The sequence below is a fragment of the Panthera tigris genome, chromosome F2 (assembly GCF_018350195.1).
Source record: "Panthera tigris isolate Pti1 chromosome F2, P.tigris_Pti1_mat1.1, whole genome shotgun sequence".
Lineage (NCBI taxonomy): Eukaryota > Metazoa > Chordata > Mammalia > Carnivora > Felidae > Panthera > Panthera tigris.
In genome coordinates, this window is record NC_056676.1 from 52,827,870 (window position 1) to 52,843,023 (window position 15,154).

General features: G+C 38.0%; 1 protein-coding gene across 1 annotated transcript in view; it reads right to left on the minus strand.

Moving 5' to 3' along the window:
* The window catches only part of EIF3E (eukaryotic translation initiation factor 3 subunit E), a 246,618-nt gene that overhangs the window by 79,444 nt on the left and 152,020 nt on the right, over positions 1-15,154 (minus strand). The window contains exon 4 of the mRNA XM_042973572.1: positions 14,739-14,819. The gene's annotated coding sequence lies outside the window, so the exon portion shown is untranslated. The remainder of the gene's footprint in view (positions 1-14,738; positions 14,820-15,154) is intronic.

Below are 15,154 nucleotides of genomic sequence, written 5' to 3' on the forward strand. Positions count from 1 at the left end.
TATTGTCAGATGCTGGATTTTTCCTTCCAGAGAAATGACAACCCTATACCTTGAAAATTTCAAGAGCAGTCTTCCAAAACCCCTATAAAATATTAAACTAATATACTTGCAATTTTAGTATGAACCAGGAAATGCAGAAATTACAGTACTCATAGTTATATTAAGTTCACAGGGCACACATGTGAGACTTTTTATTCCAAAGCAGCCCAATTTGAAGAGTTAATATTTCTTTGGGGACTGAATACTTGTATTTTCCATCTTCTCTGAATTAAGATTAGAAAACGAAAATAAGTGTTTGCATACTTCATTTAATGTATAATTTCTTAGTTTTGCCAAGATGTTTGGCTGACCTCTGATTTTGTATCAATATTTAAGGGAAGATATTAAATGAGAAATCATCTTGAGTCAAATTCAAAGACCAGTCATATACCAGGGCTCTTATACGTTTTATATTTATAATGCAGTAATTTTATTGTGACTATTTTCCATAACATGTTTCCATCATTAAAAAGAGAAAAGTATTTAATTTCTAACAGCAAATCTTTAGTTTTTCATTTCTTTATTCTAAAACATTGAACAGAAGAAAATCATGAAGACAGTTTAATATTTGATATACTTATATTTCTCATTAAAATTTTTTTTCTCTTGCTGTGTTTATTTTTTTAATTGTCCAAATATTTTTTGATTGGTTTAAATATTCTGGAAAATTGATTTGGGAGCTGGTTAAATACTTCTGAAGTTCATGATGGCATGGCTACTTGTCAATGTAAAAATGGACATTACCAAAATATCCCTAGTTCTACACTTTCCAATTAACAACAACAACAAAAAATATATTCCTTTTAAGAAATATTCCAAATCAACCAATATGATTTTATCTTATGGGGACAGTCTGAGGAGCTGTTGCAACACACTCAGAATGGTCCACTCAGGGACTGGAAGAGGGGAATATTTCTCTACTGATTCTTGTTCTGCATTGTGTTAATACCTTCACACTTGCAAGTTTGTGTGTGAGTCAAAACTTAGCTCAACAGGTTCCCACGGGTACTACAGCCAGAAGTCCCTGATGTAGAAAGCAAGAAATTGCATTAGAGGCAAGGAGCTGTCCCATTATATTTGTGTATGCCTGGTTGTCATAATAACACCTAGGCTAGCTAGAAGTACTTCAAGAGAAAGTGAGGTGGGACACAATAGGTGTCTAAACACTCTTTCATGGTTAATTTTGGAAAAATAACATGGTATAACAATCAATAGATGTAGTTATTTGCAAATTGATATTTAAGGTGATACAAGAATGCCAAAGATTTATCAAGATGACTGCAAGAAAGAATGTCTAAGTGTAATAAATCATGTTGTGTTTTAGTAAAGAAAAGACAGGCTATAGTTACAGAATATATCCCATGTTTTTGAGTCTGCACAGGGCCTATTAAGAGGAAGACAAGGGGCACCTGGGTGGCTCAGTCGGTTAAGCGTCTGACTTCGGCTAAGGTTTGTGAATTTGGGCCCCACATCGGGCTCTGTGCTGACAGCTCAGAGCCTGGAGTCTGCTTTGGATTCTGTGTCTCCCTCTCTCTCTGCCCCTCCCCTGTTCACACTCTGTCTTTCTCTCTCTTTAAAAAATAAATAAACATTAAAAAAAATTTTTTTTAAGTACTATGGAAGATTTGTGTGCCTTCAATATAGTTGCAAAGCATTGTCTCCTATAAACTACTCAAATATCTAGTCTGTCTATCAACATGGTCTTTTGTGAAGGAGGCATCAGGCAATCAAAACTTAAAGACATTAACTGGGAATCATCTAACTAACTTTATTTACTCTGCTTCTACGTTTACCAAACAACCTCTGATTCTCCTGAGGCTTTCTCATAAATTGGTCTACAGTGATAAAACGGACTCATTTTCAACATGAGTAATTGTCTTCTCTTCAAAGTCACGTTTATCATTGTAAATTTACAAACTAAAAAACTGGAGGCATTTGGGTGGCTCAGTTGATTGAGCGTCTGACTTTGGCTCAGACCACGATCTCATGGTTTGTGAGTTAGAGCCCCACATCGGGCTCCCTGCTGTCAGCACAGGGCCTGTTTCAGATCCTCTGTCTCCCCCCCACCCCCTCTCTCTCACCCCCACTCATGCTCTCTCTCTCAAAAATAAATAAAACATTTAAAAAAAACCTAAAAAACTAAACTATGGTTTGTATGTCAATCCTTTGTGAACCTGGGTAGTGTGAGATGAAGAATACTGAGCACGATTGGGATATTGTTTAAAAATACATCAAGCATGGATGTGACAAGGAAACCATTATGATATAACAAGAAGAGGATCACTTTTCAAGTAAGAAAAGCAGTTGAGTAAAGGTTGAAAGAGTCGAGTGGCTTGGAAGAGTAGAAAGGGCAGTGTGCTGACTCTTCTTACTGGCTCTGTGGACAAAGTGAAGGAGGTTTGGGAGATAATATAGTTTTCAACTATGGGAGACAGAGTGAGAAAAAGATTTAAGACTATAGCTTGGCTATTTTGATAGTAGAAGGACCTCTACAAAATATTGTAGACCCAGTTATCCTCAATTTTCAATTAGAGTGTGGTGTAACGGAGCCTTTGACCTTGGCAAAATCGCATCTCCAAGTTAGTGGTTTGGTTTGATCCTTTATCCAAAAGTCTTTGGAGATGGGAAATAAAGGTGATTGCAAAGCATTCGGTAAACATAAATTAACACAAACTAAATATTAGCAACTTTTCAGCAAATGTCTCTGAAATAAGTGGTGTATTTCATGAAAATTTTCAAAGTGGTTTCTTGATACATTAAAATGTTTTTCTCTTATTAGTGATGCTTTCGTAGTTGGCTTGATTCACTTGATATCGATGATCTACACTATAATAAAATTTAAGCAGAGAAACTTAATACAGTCTGAATTGGGAACCACAGCTTCATTGGGACTTAATGTATCATGTTGCAGCATAACATTCTAATATACATAATTTCCTAAATCAGGCATTGACTTCAGGGAGTACTTAAATATTCAGCTCAGTTCTCTCTTAAGTGTTCAGAATATAGTTAACAATATAATGTCCTGCATGCAGAAGGTAAAAAAGCTTCCCTCCACACCCAGAGCCACAAGCAGAGCCAGAAAATGAGGCAATAGCTGTATGAAAAACGCCCTGGCAGTTATTTTCAGCACATTTTGATAGGATTTAAAAGGAAGAAGAATCAACATTTCCTGAATGCCTGTGCACCGGGCCTTTTACTAGTATTTTAACACGGTAGCCATTAAAACAAATCTGAAAGTCTAGGTATTCATTATTCCTATTTCATTTTTAAGGAAATTAAGCTCAGAGCTGTGCTGAAATTAACACAGCTGTGGTGGAACTGAGACTGGAATACAATCCTGTCTTCGTTCTGTTCACACGCATGACTGAGGATCTAGGTACAAATCAATGAATGTAAGAGAGTTCAGCCCGAGTAGCCCACCATGGGTATTCTAGCATCATTCCTTCTTCAGACAGTCTTTTCAGTGCTGCAATGCAGGCATGCATTTATGAAAAGAAAATCTCTGCTGCTTCCTTAAAGGCAAGAAGGGGGCTATCAGACCAGTTTTTGCCTTCTTAGTAACAATGGGTATGTTTTCAGGATCCAACCTCTAACATGTTCACCAACTGTAAACTCCTGCATGACAGAGACCATGACCTAGACTTCTAATTCCCAATTTATACCTGGCTTAAAAGAATCTTGCCCAGAGTCAAGCCATGGCAGCTTATGTTTTCGTTGTTGAATTCTTGCTTCCTCTAAACCCTGAAGACTGAAGCCCTGAATTATTTCAATTATTTGTGAAATAAACCAGTGGTCACATGAATACAGTTATTTATTTATTTCATATAAGTAGATGAAGAAGATGTTTGGCAAATGCTCACTTTTACAATGAATTCGGTTTGGCTTATTGACTGAGTGGCAAAGGATTTGGATATGAATATTTTCAGTTGGCAGTAAGGAAGAGAAAGAATTCTCTCTATTTGTGTCTTGACATTGTGAGTTTAAGGAATGCTCTGTGCTGTTATCCCAACAGACTTACAAATCAAAATAAACAAGAAATGTGGGGTGCCTGGGTGGCTCAATTTGTTAAGCTTCTGACTTCAGCTCAGGTCGTGATCTCAAGACTCATGGGTTCAAGCCCTGCATTGGGCTCTGTGCTGACAGCTTGGAGCTTGGAGCCTGCATCAGATTCTGTGTCTCCTGCTCTCTCTCCCCTTCCCCTGCTCACACTCTTGTCTTTCCTTCAAAAATAAACAAACATTAAAAAAACAAACAAACAAGAAATGGTAGCCTACAGTCTTCAGTGGAAGACAATATTGGCGGGAAAAGAGAAGTATGTTTTCATTATCAAAAAGGTAAAATCTGTCAGTAGGAGAAAGGGGAACTCTTATTTTGAAGCTAATGTATAAAATGTTAATTTTTTATAACTTCATGAGCAAACACATTAAAATTCACTTTAACTCCATAGGAAGTTAATAAATATATGAGAAAACTAAGGTAAGTACTTCAAATGAATAACTGAGAAGTCACCTTATAAAAGGGTTTAGTAGGTAGACTCTAGAACATGGTCCCTAACTCTTGGTATTCTCATCCTCATGAAGTCTCTTCCCATGAAGTGTGGGCTAGACTTAGTGACTTGCTTTTAATGAGCAGAATGAGGTATAACTAAAAATGTACATCATAAAGGACAGTGTAGTGTCTCTTTCTCTCTCTCTCTCTCTCTCTCTCTCTCCCCCACTCCCTCTTTCCCTCTTTCTCTCTAAGATCATTCACTCTGGGGGAGCTAGCCATAGTAGCATGAGCAACCCTATGGTGAGGCACATGTGGAGAGGAGCTAAGGCCTCTTGCCATGTGAATGAGCTTGGAAGTGGATATTCCAGCCCCATTCAAGCCTTTAGATGACTATAGCCCCAGCTGACAGTCTGACTGCAGCCTCATGGGAGACTGAACTGGAACTACTCAGCTAAGCAGCTCCTAGATTCCTGATCTTGAGAAACTGTACAAGATAATAGATGTTCATTGTTTTAAGTCACTAAAATTTGAGGTAATTTGTTGTGCAGCAACAGATAACTAGCACAAGGAAGCAGGAGTCATAACACACACTCTATCCTGGAAAGGATAGGGCCAGGAGTTCATTTCAGCAGGAGGACGAGATAGGAATATATCACGTTTAAGTAGGTCAGTTAAAAGAAGAAAATATATGCCACAGGTCTTGATAGTCAGTATGTCAAGACTGAAGGATTGGAGGGCCAGCAAAATTGGCACACTTTGGAAAACTCGGTACATAAAGGTTTAACCTCAAAGATTAGTAAAGGATGTAGGTGAATGACCTTAATTGAGGGGGGCGGGCAGCTATAGAGAAGCTGGAATTACCCCATAGACTGGGAGACTATATGACATTTGATGTGGAAGTTGTCCTAGTTATCAGAGTTTAGTCAATTAAATAGGCATGATTGCTACCCTGTAGGAGCTTATATTTCTAAAGGGAAAAGTTGACCTGGGCAAGCATATAAAAGGGTATCACTCTAAATTTTAAATGAATGTTCTTCCTCCTTACCATTCTCTCTGCCTCCATCAGGCTCAGACTCTCAGCACCTCATGCCTAGCACTTAATTGCTACCAGGTTGTTTCTTGTTCTTGAGCCTTGTCTCCTCAGCTAGACTGTAAGTTGCTTAAGGAAAGGATCATGTCTCATACAATAATCCTCCTCTAACCACAAGTTCTTACTTGAAATGTGAGTACGTGTGGACATATTTCTGTGTACCTTCTCTGAAACCACAAGAATTTTGGATCACTATATATGTATCATTTGAAATGCCACCATCTTGTCTCTAGTGACATTCAAATCTCTCTGGGTTATTTTGTTTTCCTACCCTCTTCTGCCTCTCTATGCTATTGGTTACATTCTCTCCAATTTTTGCAAAGGTGCATTTTACATTTTCTTTATATTATGGGCATTGTGATGTGGCACAAGTAATGGTGCTAGGTATTGGGAGACTATGCTGTCATTGAAAAGATAGACATGTCATTTCTGTCATTTGCTACCCATGTCATCTGTACAGTATTATTAGGGAAAAAGTAATTAAACAATAATACACATAAACAGTGACAGTTCCCAAGAACGATTAAAGATAGTACCCATGGTGTGTCATGCTATTTCCCAGTGAAGAATCCATTTTTTGATCTGACATTATGCTGTGAGTGGTATCTTGTACCAAAGAAATTTCCATAAGATTTTTCAACACAGAATGCTCTTCAGAACAGAAATATGTACTCATATAAAGGATATAGATAAAGAACACAAATGCTGGAGACACAAAAATGCAGTATCTGAAAAGTAGGCAACTAACAGTTGTCAGAGCATATTGATGGGTAGTAAGACCTTGGAAAATAACCTTTTAAACCTTGATAGCTAAAAAATTTTCATTTGAGCAAGTGGACTTATAGTGTATTTTAAAAAGACCTTCACACATATATTACATGACTCATTACAATTCTATAAAATGACTAATTCTTTCTAGTCTGTTAAGTGTCCATTCAAAGTTGTTTCTTCCAAGAGTCTATCCCATGTAGTTCAATAGTCCCTTGTACTCCAGCATAATTTAGAGTAATTTAATATTTAATTGTCCACTTCCATCCAATAAATCATGGGATTTTAATGAGAGCATGGACCTGTCTTTCTTGATTAATTTTGTATCACTAGTCCCTAGCACAGTGCCTCACACATGGAAAGTGTAATGAATAAAGGAATAAATATATGGAAGTAAAAAGGGTTTTCAAAAAAAAAAAAAAAGAACTGTTATCATATGCATTCTTTCTCTAAAAAGATAGAAAAAACATTGAAAAGAAATAAAGTCACACTGTAGGGCTGTTTAAATTTTTTTTTTAACGTTTATTTATTTTTGAGACAGAGAGAGACAGAGCATGAACGGGGGAGGGGCAGAGAGAGAGGGAGACACAGAATCTGAAGCAGGCTCCAGGCTCTGAGCCATCAGCCCAGAGCCCGACGCGGGGCTCGAACTCGCGGACCGCGAGATCATGACCTGAGCTGAAGTCGGACACTTAACCGACTGAGCCACCCAGGTGCCCCTGTAGGGCTGTTTAAACATGTCTGGTGATAAATAATTCTCCTATGAGCACAAGATCCATTAATTACTTTTCATTCATTTCTTCATTTATTTATTACCTTCTTTCTGCATACTCAGCAACACCTTTTACCTCTCCTTTTCGGCTTCTGAAGCCTCTCTGGGGGCTGCTTTCCAGGTTGGCCCTAGCAGAAACCTGACATTCCTGGAACTCACTCTCTATCTTTTGCTTTGAAGGGTCTGATATTGAACAGTCCCAGCTTGCTCATTCATAACAGGCTGAAATATTTGAACTGCATTCTTCTAGAAACAGCAGTCATTAAAGTTGTGTGAACAAAGAAGCAACATTGCAAAGCAGGAAGATTCTTCTGTTATTGACCAGTAGAATTGGTCTTTCTCTGGAAAGGTGGATGGAGAAGAGACATAGCTTTTAAGCAGAGGAAGGCCATACAATGTTAAAGGACAAGGAGCAATAAGATATGTTGTATTTGGTGCCAAATGGGTGTCACTGGTATGAGTTCAGTGAAAGAAGAGAGAATGTGGGATGGCAGGGTCAAGGATCCCTCAGTGATAAAGTGGGTCATAAGTTAACTTTGAAGATAGAAAGGCTTTAGATAAGTAACAGTGCATATGATTTGTTTACAGGAAAAAATTGAGAACAGTTTGATTGTGATAGTGGTTTGTGATCTCAACTTTGGATTCACTTGAGCTCAGTAAAATGAGAATTCATGTGATCTGTCAGTGTCCTCCGAATTCATGTGATCTGTCAATATCCTCCAGCCAAAGACCACCAGGAACACACCTGCAGTTGAAGAAGGCTAGGTTTATTGCTTCATTGCAAAGAGGGAGAACTATGCAGTACCTTAGTAAGAGGGCGTTAGAAAAGACTTACTATAGGGGCGCCTGGGTGGCTCAGTCGGTGAGGCGGCCGACTTCGGCTCAGGTCATGATCTGACGGTCCGTGAGCTCGAGCCCCGTGTCAGGCTCTGTGCTGACAGCTCAGAGCCTGGAGCCTGTTTCAGATTCTGTGTCTCCCTCTCTCTGACCCTCCCCCGTTCATGCTTTGTCTCTCTCTGTCTCAAAAATAAATAAACATTAAAAAAAAAATTAAAAAAAAAAAGACTTACTATAATATTTAGGCTAATGCTAGTAATTTGGGGTGGGTTCAAGGAAACAGGGCTTTGCTCTATGTTAGATGCTGTCAAGAAGCAGGGTAATTCCATGACTGGGGATCTTAATAAGTCTTACCTAGAAGATGGAAGAAACAAAGTAATGCTATAACTGCAATTAGTAAAGAAGCAGCAATCAATCATACCATTCAGGATAGGGGGTATTTGGGCACTTTTGTGGTTTGGGCACTGCTCCTGTATTAGTCTGTGCTAACACGTGATTACAGATTGGTTATCATGGGTACCAAGTGGTCTTGTCTGATGTTGGTGTTCTGTGAAGTTGCTGGGGCTCAACAGAATACCATGGCCCTAACTGTGAAGGTCAGGGCAGCTCCTGGATGTTGGGGATTGCTTTTCCAATTTTTCATTTTTTATTTATTCATTTATTTTTTCAATATATGAAGTTTATTGTCAAATTGGTTTCCATACAACACCCAGTGCTCATCCCAAAAGGTGCCCTCCTCAATACCCATCACCCACCCTCCCCTCCCTCCCACCCCCCATCAGCCCTCAGTTTGTTCTCAGTTTTTAAGAGTCTCTTATGCTTTGGCTCTCTTCCACTCTAACCTCTTTTTTTTTTTTTCTTCCCCTCCCCCATGGGTGTCTGTTAAGTTTCTCAGGATCCACATAAGAGTGAAAACATATGGTATCTGTCTTTCTCTGTATGGCTTATTTCACTTAGCATAACACTCTCCAGTTCCATCCATGTTGCTACAAAGGGCCATATTTCATTCTTTCTCATTGCCACGTAGTACTCCATTGTGTATATAAACCACAATTTCTTTATCCATTCATCGGTTGATGGACATTTAGGCTCTTTCCATAATTTGGCTATTGTTGAGAGTGCTGCTATAAACATTGGGGTAAAAGTGCCCCTATGCATCAGTACTCCTGTATCCCTTGGGTAAATACCTAGCAGTGCTATTGCTGGGTCATAGGGTAGGTCTATTTTTAATTTTTTGAGGAACCTCCACACTGTTTTCCAGAGTGGCTGCACCAATTTGCATTCCCACCAACAGTGCAAGAGGGTTCCTGTTTCTCCACATCCTCTCCAGCATCTATAGTCTCCTGATTTGTTCATTTTGGCCACTCTGACTGGTATGAGGTGATATCTGAGTGTGCTTTTGATTTGTATTTCCCTGATGAGGAGCGACGTTGAACATCTTTCCATGTGCCTGTTGGCCATCCGGATGTCTTCTTTAGAGAAGTGTCTATTCATGTTTTCTGCCCATTTCTTCACTGGGTTATTTGTTTTTCGGGTGTGGAGTTTGGTGAGCTCTTTATAGATTTTGGATACTAGCCCTTTGTCCGATATGTCATTTGCAAATATCTTTTCCCATTCCGTTGGGTGCCTTTTAGTTTTGTTGATTGTTTCCTTTGCTGTGCAGAAGCTTTTTATCTTCATAAGGTCCCAGTAGTTCATTTTTGCTTTTAATTCCCTTGCCTTTGGGGATGTGTCAAGTAAGACATTGCTATGGCTGAGGTCAGAGAGGTCTTTTCCTCTCCTCTAGGGTTTGGATGGTTTCCTGTCTCACATTCAGGTCTTTTATCCATTTTGAGTTTATTTTTGTGAATGGTGTGAGAAAGTGGTCTAGTTTCAATCTTCTACATGTTGCTGTCCAGTTCTCCCAGCACCATTTGTTAAAGAGACTGTCTTTTTTCCATGGGATGTTCTTCCTGCTTTGTCAAAGATTAGTTGGTCATACGTTTGTGGGTCTAGTTCTGGGTTTCTATTCTATTCCATTGGTCTATGTGTCTGTTTTTGTGCCAATACCATGCTGTCTTGATGATGACAGCTTTGTAGTAGAGGCTAAAGTCTGGGATTGTGATGCCTCCTGCTTTGGTCTTCTTGTTCAAAATTACTTTGGCTATTCGGGGCCTTTGTGGTTCCATATGAATTTTAGGATTGCTTGTTCTAGTTTCGAGAAGAATGCTGGTGCAATTTTGATTGGGATTGCATTGAATGTGTAGATAGCTTTGGGTAGTATTGTCATTTTGACAATATTTATTCTAGGTATTTTATGCTTCTTGGTGCAGTTGTGAATGGGATCAGTTTCTTTATTTGTCTTTCTGTTGCTTCATTGTTAGTGTATAAGAATGCAACTGATTTCTGTACATTGATTTCGTATCCTGAAACTTTGCTAAATTCATGCTTTTCCAATTTTTTAGATGCAGCACAAGAAACTGATTCACTGGTGGACAAGAAATCTATATTTCTAATACGACGTCTATGTGATTCTGACTGAGGGAATCTGAGGATCAAGTTTTCCTATGATGGGAAATAAGGCTGAACAAGAGGAGTGGAGGATTACAGAGATCTTTGAAAAAAACAGGCTAATAGGTTTGAACATGATTCTGCCAGCAATAGCAGCCTTTAAAGACATATGAGCAAAGGAGCAACATTACAAAGCAGGGTTCAGGAAGATTTTTCTCTTGGTAGTGAATACAGTGGCTAGATAGAGCTTACCCCCCCAGCAGGGAGTAAGCAGGGAGAATAGAAGCAGACAGACAGCAGCTAGGAAACTCGTGCAAGGTCTGATCTTGACAAGATGATCAATTGGATTAAAATATTGGCAGTGGCAATGGAAAGAAATTGTTGGATATGAAAGTCATTAAATAAAAACTTTAAATTATTCACTGTGAGCCTTGGGGACAGGGACTTTTCCTGATATTCTTTGCTCCCAGGCCTGTGCCTGGAGCAGATTTTACCTCAGGGAGCACAAGTGTACACCCAGGAACTATTTAAGAACTGACTGAATTAAACAAGTAATAGGATTATATAACTGACAGGATGTGGGGGGGAAAGGAAGAAGGAAAAATCAAGAGTGATTTCAGGACAGTTTGGACGGGAAAATTATTTCAGTAAAAGAAGCATTCAGTTTGGATACTTTGAGTCTCTGTCTTGTCAAAATTAACAATATGGACTTTGAATTTGAATTCAAGAGGTAGATTAAAATAGAGTTGCAGGATGAATAAATAGGAGGAGTGAAATCTTTGGAGTACATGGAATTTTTTTTAACTGTTTTTTGAAGTTTATTTATTTATTTTGAGAGCAAGAGAGCATGGGAGGGGCAGAGAGAGAGGGAAAGAGAGAATTCTAGGCAGGCTTTGCACTGTCAGCACAGAGTCCGATGTGGGGCTCGAACTCACGAACTGTGAGATCATGACCTGACCCAAAATCAAGAGCCACCAATGCACCTCTGGAGTACATGGAATTTCTAAGAGTGGGTAGATGAAAGAATGGAAATAAGAGTCAGCCTCTTTTTCTTTTGGTAAGGCAATGCTTGTTTTCTACCCTAGGGGATGAGTTAACCGTTAGGGGGAAAATACATAAATAAAATACATATATATATTTCCAGCGCATCCGTGTTTCAATCAAGCTGTGCTTTTTCATGTATTTAACTTACATATTCTATAAAAAGAATATAGTAAATGTAAATCCAAACACTTAAAGATGGGCCTAGAAAGAAAATGAAAATACAAATCTCACGTGGGAATGTGTGAGTGACAGTGTGCAGTAAGTATGGTGAAGCTTTAGTTGGCTGTTTAGGATATTTCGGCCTTCTCAAAACATGGCCTCTTGAGTAAGAGTCGCCATCTTCAATGACTGCCTTTTCATATCACAGGACAACGATCAAGAATTTAAATGAACCCATTGCTGCCAAAATGGTGGAATTTTGAGAGCACCCTCTAGAGACTAAGTAAATACAAAATAAGAGAGGAACATCCTTTGACTTGACAATTAATACTACATCCAACCACTAATGGAGTTGTTAGAAGTAAATGTATTTGAGATGGCTCTTGCCTAGCCCATTCTGGATTTTGTAAAAAACCTATTTCCAGACAGCTCACTGGAATCTTTCTTGTTAAAGTTTAACCAAAATGTGGCGGTATTCGATACAAATGCTCAATTGTCCTCTACTATTACTGATATGTTTTGTAAAATAGATGTCTCAACACTATACATTGTGAGAATCAAGTCATTAAGAATCAGGAAATAAAATACCAGGCTTCATAGAGAAAATGTGAAATTTATAAGAAAACATCTTTAAGTAATGTGGAACATGACACAGAGCGTTAGTGTTTGTGTTTCTACCAGGAATCTTATGATACGTTCAGTATTGGAGACACAAAAATCTGAAGCAGCATTTCCATACTTGATTTGTACGTGGTCTTCTTATCATACTGCCCATCTAAACATTCTAAAATTGATTAACATTTCTTTTTTTCTTATATAAACCTTTATTACTCAGCCTTCTCAGGGAGGCCCTCCAGTTTACCACAGCAATTAGTGTAATCTATGGGAAAAGAACACTGTCCTACATTCTAAGATACCCAGGTTTTAATTCAGATTCTATCCTAACCATAACAATGGAAGAAACAAGCATTAATTGAACACCTATAACACACTAAGCCAAGATATATGTAATCTTGGTTAAATGGTAAAGGTGACCCAATAAGGTAATTATCATTAGCCCCATTTTACAAATAGGGAAAGTGGAGGCTCAGGAAAGATATATAATCTATCCAAGGTCATTGGCTAGCAGCTAGGATATAAATATTTAAACTGACTTTGAAATCCCCAGTTCTTTCCATTATGTTAACTCCTATGACTACAAACCACTCATGTTTTTTGGTTGTTATTTGATACTATAGTTAGGGAAAAGCTACTAACAAGTTAAGAACTTTCTTCAGGATGTCGGGAAATATTTTTGTAGAAATCATTTTATTAGTTCACAGCATGAATTAGATGTGAAGTGTAGAGATCTGGAAGTGTATGTTCTCAGTGAGTACATTTTAATAATATTGGAATAAAGCTACATTGTGACATTGTTCAATGTTATACTTAAAGCTTAATATGAGGAAAGAAAGACTGAGTTACAGCATATGAGCCGTATCTGTAACTTATTTTTGTGCATTACCCACCATTATTTTTCCTACAGGCTGCATTTCCAATGCTCTATAAGAATTTTAGTTTCCCCAATATTGTGTTTTCCCAGCCCAAATCTTTGACAGTCTCAGTCAAAATTCAATTGATATTGTGGGCTGATTTTTTCCCCCTAACTTTTTATTGAAACAGTCTATTTCTCTGGAATGGTTTAAGGCTGTTCTTACCATTTCCTGCTGGGTGGGACTTTTTCTTTTTCTTTTTCTTTTTTTTTTTTTTTTTGCTATGCTGTTTGCTTAAACTATGAAACCATTTCAAATAGACGTGTTTTATCATCCTTTTTCCCCTTTAGAGGAACCTCCCTATAATTTAAGGTTGTTAATAACCTCACCAAAGTGACATTTCTAATATTTACTTGTTTATTTTTGTCATTAGAAACACAGAATGAGGGACAGTGGTTTGTCATCAGTACTTCTAATTCCAACCTACAATGAGTTGTTGATAGTGTGTCCCTTCAATAAAATTGTGTGTCATAAAAAGGGTATTTTAAGCATAAAAGTAAATAAGGCTAATAATTTTAAAAATACATGAGAGAAATAGCTAATATGAAATAAGGCTACTAATGTCTTAAAATATAGGTCATCCATTTAGGAGTTGAAAAACCAAACATATTTCCTAAAGTTGCTTTTGGAAAGCAGAAGGCATTAGGGTTAAATTAATGAAATGAGTATTTAGGACATGTAGGTTATTATCTTCCTCATCACTGTTATTATCAAGGTACGTTAGCCACAGTAAGAATGTGGCATGTGTATCCATTTACACTTCATCATTAATTAAAGCAAGTGACATGCTCTTTGGGAACTTATCAATGAAACAGAACAAAAATGACAGGGACTCTATTAAGCCAACAGATACATTAGATCGTTGAAGATGAAGGAAAGAATGGACATCCATTCCCTTTCACATGCTGTTTTAGAAAATCATTCCAGTATTTTTCCTGCTTCATTACAGGGAGTTTCTTATTTTGAAATTCCCCTGCATGGGTATCCTGACTTGTTCTTAGTAAGTTACCATTATACTAGTCCCCCCACCTCCCCATCTGTGGTTTTGGCTTTTCTCTGTTTCAGTTGCCCACGGTTACCTGGAAGCAGATGATCTTCCTTCTGACATACCATCAGAAGACCAATGTCACAACCATATATCATTCACCTCAGTTCATCTTATCAAAGTAGGCATTTTTGTCATCTCACATTATCACAGAAAGAAGGGTGAATACAGTATGAGATATTTTGACAGAGACCATATTGCATTCATGTTACTTTTATGACAGTACATTGTTATAAATGTTCTATTTTATTATTAGTTATTGTTGTTAATCTCTTACTGTGCTTAATTTATAAATGGAACTTTACCGTAGGCATGTACGTATAGGAAAGAACGTAGAATATATATAGGATTCCATACTACCTGTGGTTTCAGGCATCCATCAGGGGTCTTGGAACATGTCCCCTTCAGAAAAGAGGGACTACTTTACCTGCATTCCTAGATGAAAGCAGATTAAATCTTCTTCCATACCTCGTAATCTAACCAGCTGTCCTTATAATGTTTTCACGTTCTAGACTTGCTGGGTCAAAGAGTGTGAGAGGATCGGGCACCCTGGAAAAACAATTCACGATGCAGGTTATACTGATGTGAGAGACTGCCATCTTCTCACATCATGTAACATATAATCACCCCTTATTTACAGAAATTGTACAGAAAGTACTGAACTGGTAGTCATTAAACTAAGGTTCTAGTTCTAAGCCCATTTCTAACTTAAGAGGCCACTCTTGGAAGTCACTTGGTCTCTCTGGGTCTCAGTTCCCAACCAGTAAAATAAGGGACTGTAGAGTATATTGTCTCTAAGATGTCCTCCAGATGTGAGACTTTAACAAGACCTATAAAATCTGTATTAAATGCCAGAATCCAATTGGAATAACTTTAAATTTACT